This window comes from Salvelinus namaycush, chromosome 24, assembly GCF_016432855.1.
Source record: "Salvelinus namaycush isolate Seneca chromosome 24, SaNama_1.0, whole genome shotgun sequence".
Taxonomy (NCBI): Eukaryota; Metazoa; Chordata; class Actinopteri; order Salmoniformes; family Salmonidae; genus Salvelinus; species Salvelinus namaycush.
In genome coordinates, this window is record NC_052330.1 from 4,691,671 (window position 1) to 4,717,980 (window position 26,310).

Here is a 26,310-nt window from a genome sequence, read left to right on the forward strand (position 1 = left end):
TCTGTGCGCTGCCATGGATCGCATTGTCCAGAATATGGACCGCTGGGAGAGACAGGGAGCTTTTCCAGCACCTCCACCACCACCTGGAATTCCTTTGAACGCTTTTTCTCCTCCGGAACAGAACAGGATCCAGTTATCCCTACCCACGGGATACAATGGAGATACTGCCAGCTGCCAGGGTTTTCTCCTAAAACTGAACTTGTATCTGGCCACGGTCTCTCCAGTACCATCAGACCGTGAGAAAAGCTTCGCCCTCGTCTCATGCCTTACCGGGAAAGCCCTGGAGTGGGCCAACGCTGTGTGTGGAGAGGATAAGGCGTTGGACCATTTTGAGGAGCTCATCTGCCATTTCCGGAAGGTATTCGACCACCCATCCGAAGGCAGAGCAGCAGGTGAGCTCCTCTATCATCTGAGGCAGGGGACGAGGAGTGCTCAGGAGTTCGCTTTGGAGTTTAGGACTTTGGCTGCCGGCGCTGGATGGAGCGACAGGGCCCTGATCGACCACTACCGTTGTAGTCTACGCGAGGACGTCCGTCGGGAGCTGGCCTGTAGAGACACCACCCTCAACTTCGACCAGCTGGTGGATATGTCCATCAGGCTGGACAACATGCTGGCTACTCGGGGACGTCTAGATCGGGGTCTGGTTGTTCCATCCTCCCGCACTCTCTCTCCCGAACCTATGGAATTGGGAGGGATGGTGCGCAGGGAGACCGGAGGGGGTACCCGCTCGAGCACCATCTATGATCGCAGAGATCACACTGCTGATCGGTGCCGGGTTGGTTCCTCTGGGAATAGAGAAGGCAGGCAGGGCACTCTGGCATCACCCCAGGTGAGTAGGCACCATACTCATCCAGAGCCCTCTGCTGCACTTATGTTTGTCTCTGTCACTTTTCCGGATTTTTCCCTGCATTCCCAGTATAAGGCGCTAGTAGATTCAGGCGCGGCTGGGAATTTCATTAATAAAAATTTAGCTCATAGTTTAGGGATTCCTATTGTTTCTGTGGATATGCCTTTCCCTATTCATGCCTTAGATAGTCGACCAATAGGGTCAGGGTTTATCAGGGAGGTCACCGCACCTTTGTCTATGATAACGCAGGAGGGTCACAAGGAGAAGATTAGTCTTTTCCTTATTGATTCCCCTGCGTATTCTGTGGTGCTAGGCCTACCCTGGTTAACTACTCATAACCCCACTGTTTCTTGGCCACAGAGGGCTCTCACGGGGTGGTCGCGAGAGTGCTCAGGTAGGTGTGTAGGGGTTTCCGTTGGTGCTACTACGGTGGAAAGTCCAGACCAGGTTTCCACCGTGCGCATTCCCCCAGAATATGCAGATTTGGCACTCGCCTTCTGTAAAAAGAAGGCGACTCAATTACCACCCCATCGACAGGGGGATTGTGCGATAGATCTCCTGGTAGACGCTGCATATCCCAGGAGTCACGTGTATCCTCTGTCGCAAGCGGAGACAGTGGCTATGGATAATTATATCTCTGAATCCCTGCGTCAGGGGTTCATTCAGCCATCCATTTCACCCGCCTCTTCGAGTTTCTTTTTTGTGAAGAAGAAGGATGGCGGTTTACGCCCGTGCATTGATTATCGAGATCTTAATAAAATCACGGTAAAATATAGTTACCCGCTACCTTTGATCAATACAGTAATGGAGTCAATGCGCGGGGCCCGCTTCTTCACAAAATTGGATCTCAGGAGTGCGTACAATCTGGTGCGTATTAGGAGGGGTGATGAGTGGAAAACGGCATTTAGCACCACCTCAGGTCATTATGAGTACCTGGTCATGCCATATGGGTTGATGAATGCTCCATCAGTCTTCCAATCATTTGTAGATGAGATCTTCAGGGACCTGCACGGGCAGGGTGTAGTGGTGTATATCGACGATATTTTGATATACTCTGCTACACGCGCCGAGCATGTGTCCTTGGTGCGCAGGGTGCTTGGTTCCTGTTGGAGCATGATCTATATGTCAAGGCTGAGAAATGCTTGTTCTTCCAACAATCCATCTCCTTCCTAGGGCATCAGATTTCCACTTCAGGAGTGGAAATGGAGAGCGACCGCATTACAGCCGTGCGTAATTGGCCGACTCCAACCACGGTAAAGGAGGTGCAGCGTTTTTTAGGGTTTGCCAATTACTACCGGAGATTTATCCGGGGTTTTGGTCAGGTTGCAGCTCCCATTACCTCACTGCTAAAGGGGGGACCGGTGCGCTTGCAGTGGTCGGCCGAGGCGAATAGGGCTTTTGGACAACTGAAGGCTCTGTTTACCTCGGCGCCTGTGTTGGCTCATCCGGATCCCTCTTTGCCATTCATAGTAGAGGTGGACGCATCCGAAGCTGGGATAGGAGCAGTGCTCTCTCAGCGTTCGGGTGTGCCACCGAAGCTTCGCCCCTGTGCTTTCTTTTCGAAGAAGCTCAGCCCGGCAGAGCGTAACTATGATGTGGGGGACCGAGAGCTGTTAGCTGTCGTAAAAGCCTTGAAGGTGTGGAGGCATTGGCTTGAGGGGGCTAATCACCCTTTTCTCATCTGGACTGACCACCGCAATCTGGAGTACATCCGGCAGGCGAAGAGACTAAATCCTCGCCAGGCAAGGTGGGCCATGTTTTTCACTCGTTTTGTGTTTACGCTTACTTACAGACCAGGCTCCCAGAACGTCAAGGCAGACGCACTGTCTCGGCTGTATGACACAGAGGAGCGGCCCATGGATCCCACTCCCATACTCCCAGAGTCGTGTTTGGTGGCGCCAGTAGTGTGGGAGCTGGACGCGGACATTGAGCGGGCGTCACGTGCAGAGACCTCTCCTCCTGAGTGTCCAGCTGGTCGTCTGTACGTTCCGTCTGCTGTCCGCGACCGATTGATTTATTGGGCTCACACATCACCCTCCTCTGGTCATCCTGGGATAGGTCGGACGATGCGCTGTCTTGATGGGAGGTACTGGTGGCCCACTTTAGCTAAGGACGTGAGGATTTATGTTTCCTCCTGTTCGGTGTGCGCCCAGTGCAAGGCTCCTAGACACCTGCCTAGAGGTAAGCTTCTACCTTTACCCGTTCCTCAACGGCCGTGGTCGCACCTGTCAGTGGATTTTTTGACTGATCTTCCACCTTCACAGGGTTACACCACGATCCTGGTCGTTGTGGATCGGTTCTCTAAGTCCTGTTGTCTTCTCCCTTTGCCCGGTCTCCCTACGGCCTTACAAACTGCGGAGGCCCTGTTTACACATGTTTTCCGGCACTATGGGGTGCCTGAGGATATAGTGTCTGATCGGGGTCCCCAGTTCACGTCAAGGGTCTGGAAGGCGTTTATGGAACGTCTGGGGATCTCGGTTAGTCTTACCTCAGGTTTTCACCCCGAGAGTAATGGGCAGGTGGAGAGAGTTAACCAGGATGTGGGCAGGTTTCTGCGGTCCTATTGCCAGGACCGGCCGGGGGAGTGGGCGAAGTTCGTGCCCTGGGCAGAGATGGCCCAGAACTCGCTACGTCACTCCTCCACTAACCTTACCCCTTTTCAATGTGTATTAGGGTATCAGCCGGTTCTGGCTCCTTGGCATCAGAGTCAGACCGAAGCTCCTGCGGTGGACAATTGGTTTCGGCACGCTGAGGAAACCTGGGAGGCAGCCCACGTCCACCTTCAGCGTGCCATAAGGCGCCAGAAAATTGGCGCAGACCGTCGCCGCAGTGAGGCCCCGGTGTTCGTACCAGGGGACAGGGTCTGGCTCTCGACCCGAAACCTGCCCCTCCGCCTGCTCTGCCGGAAGCTGTGTCCGCGGTTTGTGGGGCCGTTTAAAGTCCTGAGGAGAGTGAACGAGGTATGTTATAGGTTACAACTGCCCACTAATTACCGTATTAACCCCTCGTTCCATGTGTCTCTCCTCAGGCCGGTGGTGGCTGGCCCGCTCCATGAGGCTGAAGTGCGTGAAGTTCCTCCGCCTCTAGACATCGAGGGGGTCCCGGCGTACTCTGTTCGATCCATTTTGGATTCGAGACGTCGGGCGAGGGGCCTTCAGTACCTCGTGGACTGGGAGGGGTACGGGCCGGAGGAGAGATGCTGGGTTCCGGTGGAGGACGTTTTAGATCCTTCCATGTTAAAAGAATTCCATCGCCTCCATCCGGATCGCCCTGCACCTCGCCCTCCGGGTCGTCCCCGAGGCCGGTGTCGACGCGCTGCTGGAGCCGCGCGTCAGGGGGGGGGGTAATGTCACGACTTCTGCCGAAGTCGTTGCCTCTCCTTGTCCGGGCGGTGTTTGGCGGTCGACTTCACCGGCCTTCTAGCCATCATCGATCCATTTTTCATTTTCCATTGGTTTTGTCTTGTCTTCCCACACACCTGTTGTCAATCCCATTCATTACCTGTTGTGTATTTAACCCTCTGTTTCCCTTCATGTGTTTGTCAGAGATTGTTTTATGTCAAGTGTTGTTTTATTGGTGTATAGTACCCATTTGTATTTGATGTATGTATATTTCTCGTGTTTGGAGCATGTCATGGACATTTATTAAAAGTCTCCATCTACACTTCGTTTACTCTCCTGCGCCTGACTTCCCTGCCACCTATACACACGACGATGACACTGCCATAGCTTCATCATCTCTACTCGCTGCGTCAACAATTTTCACTGCCTTCTCAAGGAGAAGGAGACCTTCTCAACAGCCCTGATCCTTCCTACTTTTACCTCTTTCAGTCTAACAGGACAGTCAGGGAACTCTGGAACGTGATTCCCATCACAATTGCAACACCGTGCATCCTCAGACTCTTCAACAATCATATTTCATTTGGAAACACTTGACCAAACTTTTTACATTTAGGACATTGAAGTGGCTTTTGTACATAAGCTCACATCGCATTTACATGGGTCGGGAGAAATTCTTCATCAAACATCAATAATACAGAAAGGCTTTCCTCTTTTCCATTCACAGTGCAGGTTAAGTGACGTGCAAAAGTGGGTGCAAAGGGACAGTTAAACCAAAAAGTGCTATTAAAGGAACTAAAAAAGTCTAAGACAAAGTAGAGTCTTTACTACAGTACTCTTTCCACCCCTTTAAAGGAATCATAATAACCCCATAATGCACCTCCCCCAAACACACACACACACCACCCCCATGCGAAGAAGGAAGGTGCTTCCCCATTGAGTTCTCTCTTAGAAAACGCCAAAGACAGCCATGCTCCTGACAGCTAGCTCTGTGCTCTGCTTCTGCTTTTCTGCCAGCTGCCTCCCCCCCGTATGGCTGCACAGTCTCTTCTATAACAACATGTTAGTGAGCACTCCACGTCTGCACATGTGATCATGTCACTGATGAGCTGCTTCACAAGATGATTTTCATCTAACCAAGTTAGTTTTAATGCCCCGAAAACAAAACATTTCACCTGGTGTCAGTTCTTACACATGTGGACGTGGCGGGTGCTCATTTAAATATAAGCAGACACACACACACACACACACACACACACAGCAAGGTTAAACTAGAGCATAAGTTTTTTTAACCATTGTGATGTTGATGGACAGGTTGTGGGTTGTCAGATCCTCTGATGTGTCAACAGATGCCTGAAGCTTAGGTTCTGCGGGGTCAGATTTCCATCCTGCACGTACACACACACCAGCCTGCAGCATGGACAGTTGACAGTGTGCTGACTGAATACTGATTAACAGATGTATCAATGCTTTCGAAGACATTTGAGTGTTATTTCTGTTGTTACATCTGACTTTTATCCGCATGCTATCAATTTGTCTGGAAGTGCTTTCTGGAAGTTGCTTTCTCTCAAAGCCGTGGAAAAAACCACAAGGAAATTCCAACCTTTTCTTGCTTTTGTTGAGATGTTAGCAGCCTGTTTATCACTGATAAGTTCATAGCAGTGTGTTCTATTTCATACCTTATGTGCAGCTATCTTCCAAAAATCATGATCAACGCTATCTATGACAGTGTCATAGTCATCATGATTATTTCAATAAACGGTAGCCCTAATGTTGATTTACTGTAGAAGACCATACAGAAAAAAATAAAGACTGTAAAAAATGTACTTAGAATTATTGGTTGAAATGATAGGTGGGTTATGTGCATACCCACACATTATCACAGACATGCACACACAGACACACACATTAATTGGGTTTGTTTGTGCTTTAGAGTGGCCGGGCTCCTTTAGATTGATTTATTCAATAGTCAGCCCATCGAAGAGAGAGAGCCAGTCGGCTGTTATTCCTGGAGTGAAATTAGTGGCTAAATAAATGAAAGGGATAGCTAATCCAAATTACACATTGGTTTTCTTACCCTGTAAGCAGTCTATGGACAAGGTATGACAGCAATCCATGCTTTGGTTTAGTTTCCCTGGCACTATTTCCACATGAGAATGTTTTAGCATTTGTGGATTTTAGCAAATCCGATTCAAGTCATGATTTAGCATTTTTTGCGCATCATTTCCAAATCATCCAAAGTGATCTAAAAGTTACTGTGAAGCTTAACAAAGTCACTTCTAGATGATTTGAACATGAATAAAAACATTTAAAAAAAATATTATTATCTAATATCGGTCCCAAGGGCTTGAATGGAATTTGTGCCACAAATGCTGAAACGTTAGCATGTGAAAACGTTGTCCAAGGAAACGGATATGTGATTTTGTAATTTGTGTGAAGTATCCCTTTAATAACTAAACAAGAGTGATGATGTGGAATAAATGTAGCCCCCTTTATTCAATTGATTAATGGGGGGGTGAACAGCAGGTATAATAGGCTGTGGGCCAACAATTAATAGTCGCCAACAATTAGTAGATGATTAGGCAGACAATGATGAACTATTTTTCATCGACTTGGTTCGGTCCATATTTTAGAGTTTTGCAAAGGGAACAAAGTTGAGACCGTATTCACACACTCACTCAGACATGCAGTACATGTGTAAATACATAGAGTAAATGTCTCTGAGGGGAATCAATGTCCAGTCAATACATTCAACACAGTAAGTAGCACAGCTAGAAGTGGTTGTTTGTGTCTTAGAGAGTTAAGGGTTGAGCCCCAGACATCACCCTATTCCCTATTTAGTGCACTGCTTTTGACAAGAGCCCAGGGTGCCATTTGGTACGCAGACAAGGAGTCATTATGTTTTACTGTGTGTGTGCCTTTACCCATAAGACTGTAAAGAAACTATAAGCAATAAATTCAACCTCTCTATATATATAATTTCCCAGTTCATTTGCAAGCACACACACACACACACACAATGTTGCCTATATATTATGTGCACAGAGAAAATCGGACATAAACTTGAAGTTACTGCATGTGTATTTGCTTATCCACCTTTACCACTGAGAGCCAATCAGAACATTGTCTTTAGTGTTGTCTTGGAGCCCAATTCCCTTTTTGACCAGGACCCATGGGGAATAGGATGCCATTTGGGATGCAAAACCTTGCCTTTAGTGTCTCTTGGAGCCCAGTGCCTTTGGTAATGGAGAGTTGGAGATGTGTCCTCGCTGCTGCCTGTCTATTCATCCACATGAAAACACAGCTAGCTCCGATCGATGGCGGGACTTTATGGGAGATTAGGGAATGTTTCTACACATTCATTACACTGCGCTGTTACAGGTCTGTGTTTGCCCTTGCTACACACGCACACAGACCACCCTTTCTGCATTCATTACTTTGTTCCGCTACGAGGCAGACTCAGTCAAATATAAACTGGAAGGTTGGGAGAGGATAGATCAAGAGTTGATCGATTGCCAGGGCAGAAAACAATGTGTACAATTACTGCACTGACCAATGGAAAGTAATATTCCCCATTCGTTCAACGTATGGGAAACTTTGTTGGTGGTTTGGTATTTAACTTGCTTAACGATGAGCAAAGAGACATATTTTGTGTGAAGGTTACATTGCTGAAGCCTACTTTCTTACATCTATTATGATCAATATCTTGCCAAATACTCTTGTTGTGCAGCCATAGGTTTAATAAATTGACAACATTCTAAACAAAATTGACCGGATGGATTGAAGGATTGATTCATTGACCAGCTCATTGAATCTACATATCCTGCTCTGCTAGTCGACTCAGTAAACAAAGAATAGGAACCAGTTCCTTTGTCTGTTGCTTTGTCAGCTTATTTGTCCCAAATGGCACCTTATTCTGTATAGTGCACTGCTTTTGACCAAAGGCCCATGGGCTCTGGTAAATGTAGTGCACTATATAGGGAATAGGGTGCCATTTTGGATTTAGACACTCTGTAGTCACACACTGATTCTCCTGCCTGGTGCTCCCTCCTGCTCACACTGACCTGGTTCTGCCCCCAACACACACACACACTACATGACTTGTTTACATGATTTATTCCTCACATGGCTCCTCTTTCGTCTTTGTCTCTCCCTCAGTCTCTGTATCTCTCTACGGGCTCTATTTGAGCAAACCTAACGCAATGACAAACTTTAGCACGGGTGGTCGTGCTATAGGTCTGGGGGTGTGTCAGAAATAGTTTAGCTATTTTCACAGCGGGAATTATGGCCGCAGTAGTTGGCAGTGGCACGAAAAGGCGGGGTATCACAACTCAGGATATGACCCAGATGCAGACACAGGAGGCGGATTGTTCAGTTCTCAGAATATGTATTATAACAAAAAGGGCAGGTCGAGGGGAGGCAAAGGTTCATAATCCAAGGCAGAGTCAATCAGGGACAGAACAGCAGGCAGGCTCAGGGTCAGGACAAGCAGAAAGGTTGGAACAGGGAAGACTAGAAAACAAGAACTGGAGAAATGGGAAACACACTGGTAAAACCTGACAAAACAAGACGAACTGGCAACAGACAAACAGACAACACAGGTATAAATACACAGGGGATAATGGGGAAGAATAGGAGACACCTGGTGGAGGGTGGCGACAAGCACAAGACAGGTTAAACAGATTAGGGTGTGACACAGGGTTTTGATGAATGAATAAGTTCTAGGTGTGACGAGGGTTTGACCATTGACTGGCCAATCAACGTGTTCCATGTCTTAATACTGCATGCAGATGTCTCATGTTGTGCAGGTTATTGACAGTCTTTGCATTGTATTCAACTCCAATTTACTGGAATATTCTCATCCTAGTCAATTGGAGATTGATACCGTTTATTAAATAGCATAGGATGCAGTAGCGAATAATGGCAACAGTAGCCTAAAATACTGTATTTAGCAAAAACTGGATGTATGTAAGGGGCGTTGGCAGTCAACATTGTTAATTAAAACTTTATTGGCTTCAACAAGTATAGGGATATACATGACTTTATAATAATACAATTGTGTTGTATATGTGAGCCACTTATCAATAAGTAAGATATACAGTACATGTAGGCCTATCCACCATTGACATTGCATTATAGGACTGAATAATTGAAATACGTTTGGAGGATTGCGTCTTTGGTAACTTGACGAGGCGCTCTTTGGAAATGAGGATGGATAGAAGCAAAATTAAGTTTGTAGGCCTATGTGAATTGTGAATCAGGATAAAAGGATGATGGCAAAAGCCTCCAAAATATCTCAAGACACTCTCACGAGTAGACCATTTAAAAACTGTTTATGGATAGGCTACTTGGCTAATGCATGACCAGGAAGAAAAGACACCCGACGCATTGCTGTTAAACCATCCATCGTTATAGTAGGGTATCCTAATTAGTTGGCCTACTGAGGGCTTGGTTTGTAATCAAATGAAAACGAAAACAACTGTTACAGTGAAATAACTCAAATGTTTCTAAATACGAGGGTCACTGGCATAATCACGTCTTGTTTCATGATGTGCATGTGGACTTGTATGGAGGGGGTTTGACTCATATCAATAATGGGAGCTGGCTAAAGAAATCAAATGTTATTGGTCACATACACATGGTTAGCGGATGTTATTGTGAGTGTAGGGTAAGAAATAATACATTAAAAAACAATGCATGTCAGAGTAGACTGGGACAAAAATTGTGCCCTGGTATTTCAGCCACACCAGCCCACATTACCGCAGCACTGGTGGCTAGGGATGCATCTTCATTTGAATGATGGTCCACATTACATTTGGGAACCAACTCTGGCTGACTTATTTATGGAACAGTACAGAAGCCTATGGGTTATTGTCTGAGAAGAAAAAAGTAAGAAGGAGTTTCTGCCAAAATGAAAACAAAATGCTATGCAGACATACAGTACCAGTCAAAGGTTTGGACACACCTACTCATTACAGGGTTTTTCTTTAATTTTATTATTTTCTACATTGTAGGATAATAGTGAAGACATCAAAATAGTGAAATAACACATGGAATCGTGTAGTAAGCAAAAAATATATTTTATATTTGAGATTCTTCAAAGTAGCCACCCTTTGCCTTGATGACAGCTTTACACACTCTTGGCATTCTCTCAACCAACCGTGACCAGCTCTAGGAAGAGTCTTGGTGGTTCCAAACTTATTTGGAGGCCACTGTTTTCTTGGGTACCTTCATTATTGCAGAGATTTTTTGTTACCCTTCCCCAGATCTGTGTCTCAACACTATCCTGTCTCGGCGCTCTACGGACAATTTCTTCAACCTCATGGCCTGGTTTTTACTCTGACATGCACTGTCAACTGTGGGACCTTATATAGACAGGTGTGTGCCTTTCTAAATCATGTCCAATCAGTTTAATTTACCACAGGTGGACTCCAATCAAGTTGTAGAAACATGTCAAGTATGATCAATGGAAACAGGATGCACCTGAGCTCAATTTCAAGTCTCATAGCGAAGGGTCTGAATTGTTAAATAAGTTAAATAGGTAAATAAGGTATTTCTGTTTTTTATTGACATTTCTAAAAACCTGTTTTCACTTATGAGGTATTGTGTGTAGATTGATGAGTGAAAACCTTTATTTAATTCATTTTAGAATAAGGCTGTAACATATCAAAATGTGGAAAAAGTGTAGTTGTCTGAATGCTTTCCAAATGCACTGTATCTAGCCAATAGTTTATCATATGACTTTGGCTTCATATATTTGAATTAAACAATTAACTTTGCATAAGTTGAAAAAAAACATGCTTTTTGGTAGGCTATTAGCAAGTTCAGCTACAGTCCTCTTGCGTCAACATACTGGAATGCAGTTGAAATTTAAATTGACCATGTAAAGACTGGGTGTCGGAGTGCGAAGTCAGGCGCAGGAAGACAGAGAATTCAATGATAACGTTCATTTAATGAACCACGGATAAACAACGGCCACCCCACTTGACACTGGGTGCTCACAATAAACTGCCCCAGACACGGGGAACGAAAACAGTTCAGAAAATTTACTCCAACACAAACACGTAACGTCAGACTAACAAACACCAAGCTTACAATAAACAATCCCGCACAAAGAAACGGGCGGGCCGGTTGACTGATAAAGCCCAACTAATTAAGAACAAACACAAAACAGGTGTAACCAATGAACACATAAAGAGGGGGAGAAAAGGATCAGTGACAGCTAATAGGCCGGTGACGACGACCGCCGAGCGCCACCCGAACGGGAAGGAGAGCCTGCCTCGGTCGGAGTCGTGACAGTAACCCCCCCCCCCCCCCCCCCCTGACGCGCGGCTCCCGCAGCGCGCCGACACCGGCCTCGAGGTCGACCCGGAGGACGAGGTGCAGAGAGTTGTAATCGAAATGTGATAACCCAGAAAGGAGAGGGCTCATTTGGAGAACACACACTTCTCAGCCTTGACATATAGGTCATGCTCCAGCAGTCTACCAAGCACCTTGCGTACCAGAGACACATGCGCGGCGTGAGTGGCTGAGTAGATCAGAATGTCATCGATATAAACAATCACTCCCTGCCCGTGCAGGTCCCTGAGAATGTCGTCTTCAAAGGATTGGAAAACGGCTGGAGCATTCTTTAACCCATACGGCATGACGCAGTACTCATAATGGCCCGATGTGGTACTAAATGCGGTTTTCCACTTTTCCACGGTTTTCACACCAGACTATACGCGCTCCTGAGATCCAGTTTTGTGAAGAACTGCACTCCGTGAAATGATTCCACTGCCGTAGCAATGAGAGGTAGTGAGTAACTAAACCCCACTGTGATTGCATTTAGACCTCTATAATCAATACACGGACGCAAACCTCCCTCCTTTTTCTTCACAAAAAAGAAACTTGAGGAGACGGGTGAGATGGAGGACCGAATGTACTCCTGTCCCAGAGACTCAGTGACATATGTCTCCATAGCCACCGTCTCCTCTTGGGACAATGGGTACACGTGACTCTTGGGAAGCGCAGCGTTTACCTGGAGATCTATCGCACAATCCCTTCCCGGTCGATGAGGTGGTAATTAAGTCGCTTTCTTTTTACTGAAAGCGATTGCCAAATCGGCATACTCGGGAGGAATGCACACCGTGGGACCCTGGTCTGGACACCGACGTGGCACCGATGGAAACTCCCAAACACCTTCCAGAACACTCCTCTGACCACCCCTGGAGAACCCCCTGTCTCCACGAAATTTTAGGATTGTGCCGGGCCAGCCAGGGAATCCCTAGCACCACTGGAAACGCAGGCGAATCAATAATATAAAGACTGATACGCTCCTTATGATTCCCCTGCGTCACCATGTCCAGGGGAACCGTGGTCTCCCTGACCACCCCTGACCCTAATGGCCGGCTATCTAGGGAGTGCACGGGAAAGGGAGAATCTATCGGCACAAGCGGAACACCTAACTTAAGGGCGAGTCCGCGATCCATAAAGTTCCCAGCTGCGTCTGAATCGACTAGCGCCCTATGCTGGGAGGAGGGAAAAAATTTAAGGAAAAAAATTAAGACAAACATGTGACCAACAGGGGGTTCTGGGTGAGTTTGGTGCTGACTCACCTGGGGTGATCGAGAAGCGTTCCGCCTGCCATCTTGACTCCCAGACGGACCCCCCCAGCACCGATCGGCCGTGTGTCCTCCCCGACCACAGCTGGTGCAGGGGGGGCCTCCTCCTCCGGTACCCCTCGGCACGGCCCCTCCCAACTCCATCGGAATGGGAGCGGAGGTGCTGGGTGGTGGAACGCACAGGACCCTCTCCGAACGCCCGCGGGCAGCCAGCAGATTTCCCAGTCGGATGGACATGTCAATCAGCTCATCCAGGGAAAGAGCGGTGTCCCGACACGCTAGCTCCCTGCGGACGTCCTCCCGGAGACTACACCGGTAGTGGTCCATAAGGGCCCTGTCATTCCACCCAGATCCTGCTGCCAGGGTCCGGAACTCCAGCGCGTAATCCTGGGCGCTCCTCTTCTCCTGCCTGAGATGGAATAGTCGTTCTCCCGCCGCTCGGCCTTCTGGAGGGTGGTCAAACACGGCACGAAAACGGCGGGTAAACTCTGGGTAGTGCTCCTTCACTGAGTCTGGGCCATTCCAGACTGCGTTCGCCCACTCCAGAGCACGACCCGTGAGGCAGGAGATGAGGACACTCACCCTCTCCGCTCCCGAGGGAGTGGGTCTTACGGTGGCCAGGTACAGTTCCAGTTGGAGTAAGAACCCCGCCGCCGCCGCTCCATCATAATCCCTCGGGAGTGAAAGACGGAGAGCGCTGGAGCCGGGGGATGGAGAGTCCTGAGCTGGGGGAGCCGAAGGTGGAGAGAGGAGACCACTCCTCTCCCATCGGTCCATTCTTTCCTTCATAGAATCCATAGCCGATCCGATACGGTGTAGAACGGTGGTATGGTGAAGCACTCGTTCCTCCATCGATGGGAGAGGGTTGGCCGCTGCTCCTGCTGACTCCATTTTACCGGTGCAGGATTCTGTAAAGACTGGGTGTCGGAGTGCGAAGTCAGGCGCAGGAAGACAGAGAATTCAATGATAACATTCATTTAATGAACCACGGATAAACAACGGCCACCCCACTTGACACTGGGTGCTCACAATAAACTGCCCCAGACACGGGGAACGAAAACAGTTCAGAAAATTTACTCCAACACAAACACGTAACGTCAGACTAACAAACACCAAGCTTACAATAAACAATCCCGCACAAAGAAACGGGCGGGCCGGTTGACTGATAAAGCCCAACTAATTAAGAACAAACACAAAACAGGTGTAACCAATGAACACATAAGGAGGGGGAGAAAAGGATCAGTGGCAGCTAATAGGCCGGTGACGACGACCGCCGAGCGCGACCCGAACGGGAAGGAGAGCCTGCCTCGGTCGGAGTCGTGACAGACCAAAAGGTTTTTACGGATGTAGGCTCATAATTTGACCCAGTTTACTAAAGCAGGAAAATAATCCTGTAGCAACAGGAAATGTGGTTTATTGATGGACATTTTTGTAGGGGTTAATACATTTTTCGTTAGGGCAAATCAAGTCTGAAATGTCAAAGTGTAAATTACATGCTTTAGAAGCTTTTTAAAACCTAAAATACACTATACGCTTGCATTTACTGCAGTGCAGGAAAAAATTCTCGGCAACAAAATAATTAAGATCCTACATCGTGTATATAGAACCCCTTTTTTTCTAAGAGTGTATGCTTTTATTAAACACATTATTTCCTTTTGCTCTGGCTACAGTAGCATTTAGTTTGCAAGAGCAGAGGCTTGTAGAAACATTGATGTTTGCCACACCGATTCAATCTACCCCGTCTGGTGTTGGACAAGACAGCTAGTAATTTTTCTGACCAGGCGAAATCATGTAGCAGCATCATTAACATGGATATAAATGTCAAAGCAAAACAGCTAAAACAAATGAAAAGGCAGCTAGTTAGCTGTCATTTCAGAGTTTGACTTGACTGAATTAGCATTTTTTAGATGTTTTTGCTCAAATCCACATTACACTCTGGGGTAGCGATAGCACCCTCAAGGTGCTTTGACTTCTCCAGGTTTATATATAAAACCATATTTAGTAAAGCATACTTTAATATCTTATGGCTGGGGGCAGTATTGAGTAGCTTGGATGAATAAGGTGCCCAGAGTAAACTGCCTGCTACTCACGCCCAGTTGCTAGTATATGCATATAATTAGTAGATTTGGATAGATAACACGCTGAAGTTTCTATAACTGTTTGAATGATGTCTGTGAGTATAACAGAACTCATATGGCAGGCAAAAACCTGAGAAAAAATCCAACCAGGAAGTGGGAAATCTGAGGTTTGTAGTTTTTCAAATCGCCTATCGAAAATACAGTGGGATATTGGTCATTTTGCACTTCCTAAGGCTTCCACTAGATGTCAACAGTCTTTAGAACCTTGTTTGATGCTTCTACTGTAAAGGAGGGGGGAAAGAGGGATCTTTGATTCAGGGGTCTGCCAGAGTGCCACGAGCTGGTCATGCGCACTCACGTGAGAGTTAGACCTACGTTCCATCGCATTTCTACAGACAAAGGAATTCTCCGGTTTGAACATTATTGAAGATTTATGTTAAAAACATCCTAAAGATTGATTCTATACTTCGTTTGACATGTTTCTACAAACTGTAACATGACTTTTCGTCTGAACTTTCGCATGCACTTGCCCGCGCGTCGTGAGTTTGGATTGTGTACTGAACGCGAGAACAAAAAGGAGGTATTTGGATATAAATGATGGACTATATCGAACAAAACAAACATTTATTGTGGAACTGGGATTCCTGGGAGTGCATTCTGATGAAGATCATCAAAGGTAAGTTAATATTTATAATGCTATTTCTGGCTTCTGTTGACTCCAAAAAATGGCGGATATCTTTATGGCTTATTTGGGCTCTGAGCGCTGTACTCAGATTATAGCATGGTGTGCTTTTTCCGTAAAGTTTTTTTGAAATCTGACACAGCGGTTGCATTAAGGAGAAGTTTATCTAAAGTTCCATGTTTAATACTTGTATCTTTTATCAATGTTTATTATGAGTATTTCTGTAAATAGAAACATACATGTATTGTGTAACATGAAGTCCTATGAGTGTCATCTGATGAAGATCATCAAAGGTCAGTGATTCATTTTATCTCTATTTATGCTTTTTGTGACTCCTCTCTTTGGCTGAAAAAATGGCTGTGTCTTTCTGTGGCTATGTACTGACCTAACATAATCGTTTGGTGTGCTTTCGTCGTAAAGCCTTTTTGAAATCTGACACGTTTGGCTGGATTCACAACAAGTATAGCTTTAATTTGGTGTCTTTCATGTGTGATTTCATGAAAGTTAGATTTTTATAGTAATTTATTTGAATTTGGCGCTCTGCATTTTTACTGGCTTTTGGCCAAGTGGGACGTTAGCGTCCCACATATCCCAGAGAAGTTAATGCAGCAATCAGGTTGGTTCCACCATGCTAATCATAACCATAATTGATCATGTAACCAGTGCTCTTTGTGTGTGTTTGTGTGTGACTGACAAGTATCTTTGACGAGGGGCCAGGAGCTGATCTACTCTGCAATGCCTATCAATGCGGTGATGGCAAAGACCTTACCTCCAGTCTCACCTCTTGCCTGCTCACCAACGGTCGTCAATGGGGAGAACAGAGTTAGGTATGTTGAGTCTGACCTGTTCAAACTTCAACATTGTATATGTTTGTGAAATTTCACCTATCCTAACTGCCATTGGTAATAGAACAGTTAAGACACTTAAGACACTTAAGTGTTTTAGTACTATATCTCTTGACAATTATGAAAATAATCATGGCCTCTAAACCTTCAAGCTGCATACTGGACCTTATTCCAACTAAACTACTGAAAGAGCTGCTTCCTGTGCTCGGCCCTCTTATGTTGAACATAATAAACGGCTCTCTGTCCACCGGATGTGTACCAAATTCACTAAAAGTGTCAGTAATAAAGCCTCTCTTGAAAAAGCCAAACCTTGACCCAGAAAATTTAAAAAACTATCGACCTATATCGAATCTTCCATTCCTCTCAAAAAGGTTAGAAAAAGCTGTTGCGCATCAACTCACTGCCTTCCTGAAGAGAAACAATGTATACGAAATGCTTCAGTCTGGTTTTAGACCCCATCATAGCACTGAGACTGCACTTGTGAAGGTGGTAAATGACCTTTTAATGGCGTCAGACCGAGGCTCTGCATCTGTCCTCGTGCTACTAGACCTTAGAGCTGCCTTTGATACCATCGATCACCACATTCTTTTGGAGAGATTGGAAACCCAAATTGGTCTACACGGACAAGTTCTGGCCTGGTTTAGATCTTATCTGTTGGAAAGATATCAGTTTGTCTCTGTGAATGGTTTGTCCTCTGACAAATCAACTGTACATTTCGGTGTTCCTCAAGGTTCCGTTTTAGGACCACTATTGTTTTCACTATATATTTTACCTCTTGGGGATGTTATTCGAAAACATAATGTTAACTTTCACTGCTATGCGGATGACACACAGCTGTACATTTCAATGAAACATGGTGAAGCCCCAAAATTGCCCTCGCTAGAAGCCTGTGTTTCAGACATAATGAAGTGGAAGGCTGAAAACGTTCTACTTTTAAACTCGGACAAAACAGAGATGCTTGTTCTAGGTCCCAAGAAACAAAGAGATCTTCTGTTGAATCTGACAATTAATCTTGATGGTTGTAAAGTCGTCTCAAATAAAACTGTGAAGGACCTCGGCGTTACTCTGGACCCTGATCTCTCTTTTGACGAACATATCAAGACTGTTTCAAGGACAGCTTTTTTCCATCTACGTAACATTGCAAAAATCAGAAACTTTCTTTCCAAAAATGATGCAGAAAAATTAATCCATGCTTTTGTTACTTCTAGGTTAGACTACTGCAATGCTCTACTTTCCGGCTACCCGGATAAAGCACTAAATACACTTCAGTTAGTGCTAAATACGGCTGCTAGAATCCTGACTAGAACGAAACAATTTGATCATATTACTCCAGTGCTAGCTTCCCTACACTGGCTTCCTGTTAAAGCAAGGGCTGATTTCAAGGTTTTACTGTTAACCTACAAAGCGTTACATGGGCTTGCTCCTACCTATCTTTCCGAGTTGGTCCTGCCATACATACCTACACGTACGCTACGGTCACAAGACGCAGGCCTCCTAATTGTCCCTAGAATTTCTAAGCAAACAGCTGGAGGCAGGGCTTTCTCCTATAGATCTCCATTTTTATGGAATGGTCTGCCTACCCATGTGAGAGACGCAGACTCGGTCTCAACCTTTAAGTCTTTACTGAAGACTCATCTCTTCAGTAGGTCATATGATTGAGTGTAGTCTGGCCCAGGAGTGTGAAGGTGAACGGAAAGGCTCTGGAGCAACGAACCGCCCTTGCTGTCTCTGCCTGGCCGGTTCCCCTCTCTCCACTGGGATTCTCTGCCTCTAACCCTATTACAGGGGCTGAGTCACTGGCTTACTGGTGCTCTTTCATGCCGTCCCTAGGAGGGGTGGTCCTGGGGCTCAGGTCCTCCGAGAGAGAGAAAGAAAGAGAGACGGAGAGAATTAGAGAGAGCATACTTAAATTCACACAGGACACCGGATAAGATAGAAGTCCTCCAGATATAACAAACTGACCCTAGCCCCCCAACACATCGATAACTACTGTGATTATTATTATTTGACCATGCTGGTCATTTATGAACATTTGAACATCTTGGCCATGTTCTGTTATAATCTCCACCCGGCACAGCCAAAAGAGGACTGGCCACCCCTCATAGCCTGGTTCCTCTCTAGGTTTCTTCCTAGGTTTTGGCCTTTCTAGGGAGTTTTTCCTAGCCACCGTGCTTCTACACCTGCATTGCTTGCTGTTTGGGGTTTTAGGCTGGGTTTCTGTACAGCACTTTGAGATATCAGCTGATGTACGAAGGGCTATATAAATACATTTGATTTGATTTTTGATTTGAACAGTAACTGTGGTTGTGTTCACAGATACATCCATGGAGCCAGCACTTGGAGACTTGCAAGATGATGTGATGGAGTCCTGACCAACAGGCTTGAAACTGACGTCTCTAAATGGAGAGCGACCTGGGCCTTCATTTATAAACGTTGTGAAAGCACAGAATATGCCCCAAAACATGCATGCCAGTTTTCATGCAAAAGTTGGCATTTATCAAAAAGGAACATGACGTGAATATGTGCTTATCCTCCAGCAAACTTTAGACCACGCGTACACACGGTTTCTAGGGGTTGAAGTATTGCAATGCAAGAAGGCAAAAGTAGCCTATGTGCAAATGGGGAATATAAGATGACACTCTTATTCATAACACAAAACAAGTAGCTAAATATTATAACAAGATGCAATCATTTGCTGTTAGTGAGAAGAGTGAAAATCTATTTATTTTTTCTTTGTATCCTAAAATAATTAGAAATATATTTCTGATTATTTATTTCATTTCCATGATCATTGCAGAATAAATTCCTCACCTTTTCTGACTGTGATGGTTTCACACTCGCACAATAGCCTACAACAGGTTAGGATAGGCTACCATTTGTCCCATCTCTCATTTAATACTACTTCACAGTAGTAAATAGATAAGCTGACGGTATTGAAAGTATTTTGCTCTATGTGATCTGACCCAAAGCGCAGTTTAACGGTAGAACAGACAGTTCACCTTTTCCATTGACGTTTGTAGACTACGTCTGAATAGTGGAATGTAAAAATTCTCAAGTAGCCTAGACAATATTTAATTTATAAACATAATACATATATCACAAACATTGGATATTTTCTGGCCACGATCTCTCATTTAATTGGGCCTATTAGATAGGCTATTATAATTTCAAGTTTTGCTCTATGCATCCGAAAGGGAGCGCGGTTTATAACATACAGTAGAATTTAACAGGTGAACAGACAGTTGATCTTTTGCATTGAAGTGTGTACACTGCCACTTTAAATAGGCCTACTGTAGTTTTTCAGAGTAGACAATTTTTCTGAATTATTGGGCAGTGTAGCATATTTAGGTTCTCGAGAAAGTAAATGCAAAACATGAATATAATTCAAACGATCTGCTACAGGTCCACAACAATTTGAAATTGTTTTTGTGTTTCAGAAACGGTCAAATGTCACTGCAAAAGAAAACATTCTGTCAACACCTACAAAGACAATTGATCAAGTTCGTCATTGTTATTTCCTTTAGATATACTATCTTGGCCTAAATCTAATACTTCCAAAGGAGGCTATACAGCGGCATTGTGTTTTCCTCAAAGTGGGGAAGAGGTTGTATAGCTTGTCTGGGAGCAATGCGTCAATATCTGCTGTGTGGCTGGTTTTCCCTTTACAATTCATGATTGTCTGGAGGTAATTATTGTTTGTGGGTAATAATGCAAGAAACATTCTGCGAAAATAATGCAAGAAAAAACACCACCCCAAACAATACTGCAACGTTGTCTAGGAGCTAGGCACAGGGCGACGATGTCCGTCGGTCCCGTCTTTTCAATATGCAACACGAATGCAGTGAGGCAGCTGAAAGTTATGTTGGATTCAGGCAGTCATATTGGACTAGCAAAGGATCAAAAGTAACTACTAAATAATAGCGGGAGAATCCCCGCCACCTTCTCAAAACCCATTGGAGGAAAAGGTCAGACGGGAAGAACCTCCAGATTTCTCATCGAATGGGTTTTGAGAAGGAGATGAGGAGAGGGGATGTGAGCAGTATGCAATTGAGATCTTCACAAGCAGGTGACTTAACCTGTTTGGGCTGCAAGGGGCAGTATTGAGTAGCCAGATAAAATGTGTCCATTTCAAACGGCCTCGTACTCAATTCTTGCTCGTACAATATGCATATTATTATTACTATTGGATAGAAAACACTCTCTAGTTTCTAAAACCGTTTGAATTATTTCTCTGAGTGAAACAGAACTCATTCTGCAACACATTTCCTGACCAGGAAGTGGAATGTCTGAAATCGATACTCTGTTCTTCTTCCTGCCTATAAATGGGCACAAGACCTATTAGTATACATGCACGTCATACACCTTCCTCTGGGTGTCAAGAGGCTGTGAGAGAAGAAATGGTGATTATCTTGGTCTGAGATGGAACACATCATCTTGGAATGACGTGTCCACCATTTTCGGTACTCTGAAGAGCGCGAGCTGGGCAGTGGGGTTGCCTTTTGTTTAGCTGCCGTAATAGGTGACTACAATCTCCGGCTTTGATTTTATTTGATACATGTCACCATATCATCGTAAAGTATGTTTTTTCAATATAGTTTCATCAGATTATTGAAATTTTTTCGGGAGTTTTGCCGTGTTCCGTTCTCTTCCGTTTGTTGACATGGAGAGTGTCGTGCCACCCGGCTAGCGCGCTTGCTAAATGAAGAGGGAAAGTTGCCGTTCTGAATCCAAACAACGACTGTTCTGGACAAAGGACACCTTGTCCAACATTCTGATGAAAGATCAGCAAAAGTAAGACCCATTGTATGATGTTATTTCATATATCTGTCGTAGTCGCCGGCGCCCAAGTGTTTCTGGCTATTGTGCAAAGCTAATATAACGCTACATTTTTTTTTCGCTGTAAAACACTTAATAAATCGGAAATATTGGCTGGAATCACAAGATGCCTGTCTTTCATTTGCTGTACACTATGTATTTTTCAGAAATGTTTTATGATGAGTAATTAGGTATTTGACGTTGGTGCCTGTAATTATTATGGCTGCTTTCGGTGCAATTTCTGACTGTAGCTGCAATGTAAACTATGATTTATACCTGAAATATGCACATTTTTCTAACAAAACATATGCTATACAATAAATATGTTATCAGACTGTCATCTGATGAAGTTGTTTCTTGGTTAGTGGCTATTTATATCTTTATTTGGTCGAATTTGTGATAGCTACTGATGGAGTAAAAAACTGATGGAGTAAAAAAAGTGGTGTCTTTTGCTAACGTGGTTAGCTAATAGATTTACATATTGTGTCTTCCCTGTAAAACATTTTAAAAATCGGACATGTTGGCTGGATTCACAAGATGTGTACCTTTCATATGCTGTATTGGACTTGTTAATGTGTGAAAGTTAAATATTTAAAAAAAATATCTTTTGAATTTCGCGCCCTGCACTTTGAGCTGGCTGTTGTCATAAGTGTACCGACGTCGGGCTGCAGCCATAAGAAGTTTTAACAGTCCATTCCCAGAAGCTCAAGTTATAACACAGTGGGGGCAAGTTGTAAAGCTGCTGTAATGGGGTGAGTGACTGGTTGCCGGGAAGTCAGGTGCAGGAGAGCAGAGATGGGTGATAACAGGAGAACTTTAATATACACCCTGGCACAAAGGCATAGGCGAGGCAGCACAAAGCACAACCACGGTAACATGAACCGGATTAAACAAAACAAACAAACCTAGGTTTGAAACAAACCTAGCGCAAGCCAGCCTGAAGTGTAACACCCTACACAAAGAACAATTCCTCACACAGATATGGGGGAAACAGAGGGTAATATACATTTAGTCTGATGAGGGAATGTGAACCAGGTGTTAGGGAAAACGAGACAAAACAAATGGAAAATGAAAGGTGGAGCGGCGATGGCTAGAAGACCGGTGACGTCGACCGCCGAACGAACAAGGAGAGGGACCGACTTCGGCGGAAGTCGTGACAGCTGCTGCCTTTTCTATATCCAGACAAAGGTGTTTGGTTGTTATTATGTGATTCCCAACATAGTTGAATTATACAAAAATAGTCTTGAGTACAGGTCATAAATCCTGTACACAAATATGAAAATTGTCTCACATTTAAAACATGTAGAGTGGATGGTGAATAAACCATAATTTAAAGGACAATTCCGCCACTTTATAACCAGTTATTATGCTATTAGTATACAGTGTATCTAATGCTATTTGAAACCCATTTTGATGTTTTATACCTCAGAATTCCTTGTTTTGGGAATTGTGATGCTTTTGTATTGCCCTGGTCTACAGCATACTATGATTCCCAGGGTGCATTTTGTCTCCCATGATGCAATGCTCTCTGTAGTTAGCTTTGCCTGGGCTTGTTAGCCAGCTAGCTAGGCCAAATGCAGGCTAAGTCTAAATATATTGCTTTTGTCATAAGTTATGAGTACATTTCACATTACTTTTTGGTAAATATAATATAAGGCTGCAATAACTATCTACGCTAACCATAATACAGAGTTACTGCATCTAGTTAGCATGCTAGCTAGCGTGACTGCGAACGTTACATTGAAAACAAGTGTTTGCAACAATAACAGCCAAGTTTCATCTTAGTGACTGTTTTAAACAACAGTCAAAACAGCATGTCCTTCCTTTCCTTCCTCCCTTGTTCGTCCATAGTCATTGACGATAACCATGACACGATTCATTGGGATGCGCAGATGGCTGTTGAGACCAATCTCAGCACGGAAAATACTTTTTGGCAGGCTTGACATTATCGTGGTAGCATTCTCCTGAGGGATGGGTCTGTTGACCTCTAAAAGTCTAAGCCGTTAGGTTACTAAGCTAACATAGTTGGCACATCAGCGTTACCGAGTTCAGACGAGTCCCGTGACACTTGTGGGGGTTGGAGTCGTAGAGCACCAACGTAGGCAAAACCGCTTGGACGCTACAGACGTTTTCGTGAGAAGACCGATTTTTGGGATGGCTCATGGTCTGATAAAAACCGCTAAAGCTCTGCCACTTTTCACTGAAGATGCGGAAGACCGACATAAGCGGATGTGGTGGATTGGAAGTCCGTGCAAAAAAACTGATACCTCTACCTTAAACTGATGGATTTGGATGGGGATTTGTTTATTATGTTACTTAGATTGACATACAGGTGCGTCATTAGACTTTTAATTAATAATGGTATTTCGCTGTTGTCTCTTCACCATGGCATTTTTGGTCCTGCTGGTTTCAGAGGTGGTAGCACCATCCCGGATGAGATTACGTCAGATGGGACGAACATGAGCGAAGCTTTCCCATGACCTTAGATCAATGTTAATGCTCTTGAGGGACGCATACAGTGTGTCTTTAATGTGTTTCTTCGGTCCAACTTGTGCTCGCTTCCCATTTTTCAGCTCTCCGAAGAAGATCTGCTTAGAGATAGAGGTAGCAGGCGTCCTGGTCACATGGCCCGCCCATCTGAACTGTGCTTTCATAAGCAGTGTGTGAATGCTCATCATGTCGACAAGGCTGAGGACTTCAGTGTCTGGGATTTTGACGTGCCACTTTATTATGGGCTCCTGAGTGACGCAGCGGTCTAAGGCACTGCATCTCAGTGCTAGAGGCGTCACTACAGATCCTGGTTCGATCTCGTGGTAGGCCGTCATTGTAAAATAAGAATTTGTTCTTAACTGACTTGCCTAGTTAAATAAAAAACGTAATTTAAAAAATCATCAGGAGCTTCAGGTCTAACTAACTGGCCCCGCCTGGTCAGTCAGGCTCTTATACCATGCTGATGTGGAACAAACCAATATATCAATTAGCTAAGAAATGTCATGTTACAGACTTCCTCTTCTCACATGTTAATCTTTATCATTTACCCAACATCGACAAATCATTTTGAACTTTCTTATCAATAATGCTTTGAAAATGACATGATCACAATTCACTCATGAACTGGACTAGCCCACTGTCAACAGTGGCGGGAACCCATTCATAAAAATGTGTTGAAAGCCTGTCAATTCCTTTCCAACTCCCAGAACGAGAGACAGAAGCGAATGGAATGTGCACATCAAGATGAGTACACATCTCAGCTTTGGAAATAGAAATGTAGTTAGCGAACAGATATTCAACTATACGACATAACAACTCTTAACAATACTAGGAGATCAGTCTAATTATGGACAAGAGATTTCTAAACTGTATTTTGTCTTCTGTTACAGCTTGCTGTGTGGTGCTGTGTGTCTGCCCCAAGCCTCAAACACTGCGCATACGGCATGCTCGTATGCTGCTGCACATTACATATGCTCGTGTCGGTGCTCAATTAACCATTAACATTTTACTCCAGTGGGCTAAATCAGGGCCATAGAGTCATGGTCGTCTTAAACAAATCTACTTTGAAACAGAAGTATACACCTCACACACATGGTTATGGGCTTTAAAAAATATCTCTGTACCATGACAGATATAGAGTTTCAATGAATTCAATTTTGAGTTTGCATCCCAATATCACAGAAGATTGAAATATAACAAAACTGTTTGGCATAGAAACACAGTTTCTTGACGTTATTTCTTTATTTTATTAAACATTCGTTATTTCTTTATTTTATTAAACATTCCACCCATGACATCAAAGAGGATGCTTTTTGTCATTGACTGCAGGAAAGGGCTACGTAGTACCTTTGTATCAATGATAATTTATACTACATGGTGATGGGATGAGAACCCTTTGGTTCCTTCCCCAGGCGTTATTGTTTCCGTTTCAGTTGCCTGTCTGTGCGTTGTTCGTGTTTCTTGTTTTGTATTATGTTTAATGTATTTATTAAATGATTCACTTACTGAACTTGCTTCTGACTCCCAGCACACACATTACAGCTATGTTTAATCTGTTTCTTTTATTTAAATGTAACTATTTAATATTTAGTCTCACAATTCTACCCAAAGATGACTTCAACTTTACATGCACACAGTTGCAGGGGTTGCCATACTCTAGCTCAACACCAACAATTTAAAATGGACTTCTAAAGTTATTCCAATCCCGATTAAAAGGGAAATGCTGTTTAGTAGTTTTAGGGGGTGGCTTTAAGACCAATGCCGATGGCTTAGAGCTGACAGAGACTATGTAGAGCGCATCAAAGCAGCAGCAGGGAACAGCGCAATTTCTCTCAAAACAAGGGCTTGGTAACAATAGTTTAGATTTTCTCTTGTCAGACCAAGAAATGAACATGTCAAGATTAAGCTGTCCCAGTTGATATTAAGTCCCACTCTTTCCCGAATTCTCCCTGCATTGATTCGCCCAAGCTCAATACTTTAAAAAAAAAAGTAATTATGAAACGCTTACCTTGTACCTATGTTTGTCATCTGTAGTTGCTTGCCTTTCTTTATTTGCTGAAATATATAATTTTTCAATAAACGTTAATCAAATACAACCACCAACTGTTTGCTGTTGCTCTAAGATGGCATCTTGAATCTCAAGAAAACTGTCGGTGTTTGTACTTGATGAACATTTTATTTAAAAGTATGGATTTCAGCAAACAAAGAAAGGCACGCAACTACGGAGGACAAACTAATGTACAAGATAAGATTTTAAACATTTTGTTGAAGTATTGACCTTTGGGGAATCGATGTAGTCAGAGCTGATTTCCACAAAGCCTGGTCTCTGCTCAACTCTGTTGGTGGAGTTCTTCATAAACTTCCTTCACTGTGGAGTTCAGTTTAGGCAGCTAGAGTGGCAAGAGATCAGTCTGGGCTGCTTATTTGAAGATTATACATTTTTTCTACTTTAATCTGATTTTAGATTTTTCTTATTTTGTGGACTCTGGCACTGTACAAAGCCATTCCCCTTTGCTTGAAAATAAAATAAACTAAGGTGCCATACTCCTATCCAGTCCTTTGGCACCTTAGACATCACTCCAGCCAGTCCGCTTTCTTACAGCCTATTCCCC

General features: G+C 44.2%; 1 long non-coding RNA gene across 1 annotated transcript; it reads left to right on the plus strand.

Moving 5' to 3' along the window:
• Nucleotides 1-16,206: 16,206 nt before the first annotated feature.
• On the plus strand, nt 16,207-19,214 carry LOC120019564. The gene is made up of 2 exons (XR_005472342.1): nt 16,207-16,375; nt 18,710-19,214. It is a non-coding gene; the product is annotated as an uncharacterized LOC120019564 (long non-coding RNA).
• The last annotated feature ends 7,096 nt before the right edge of the window (nt 19,215-26,310 follow it).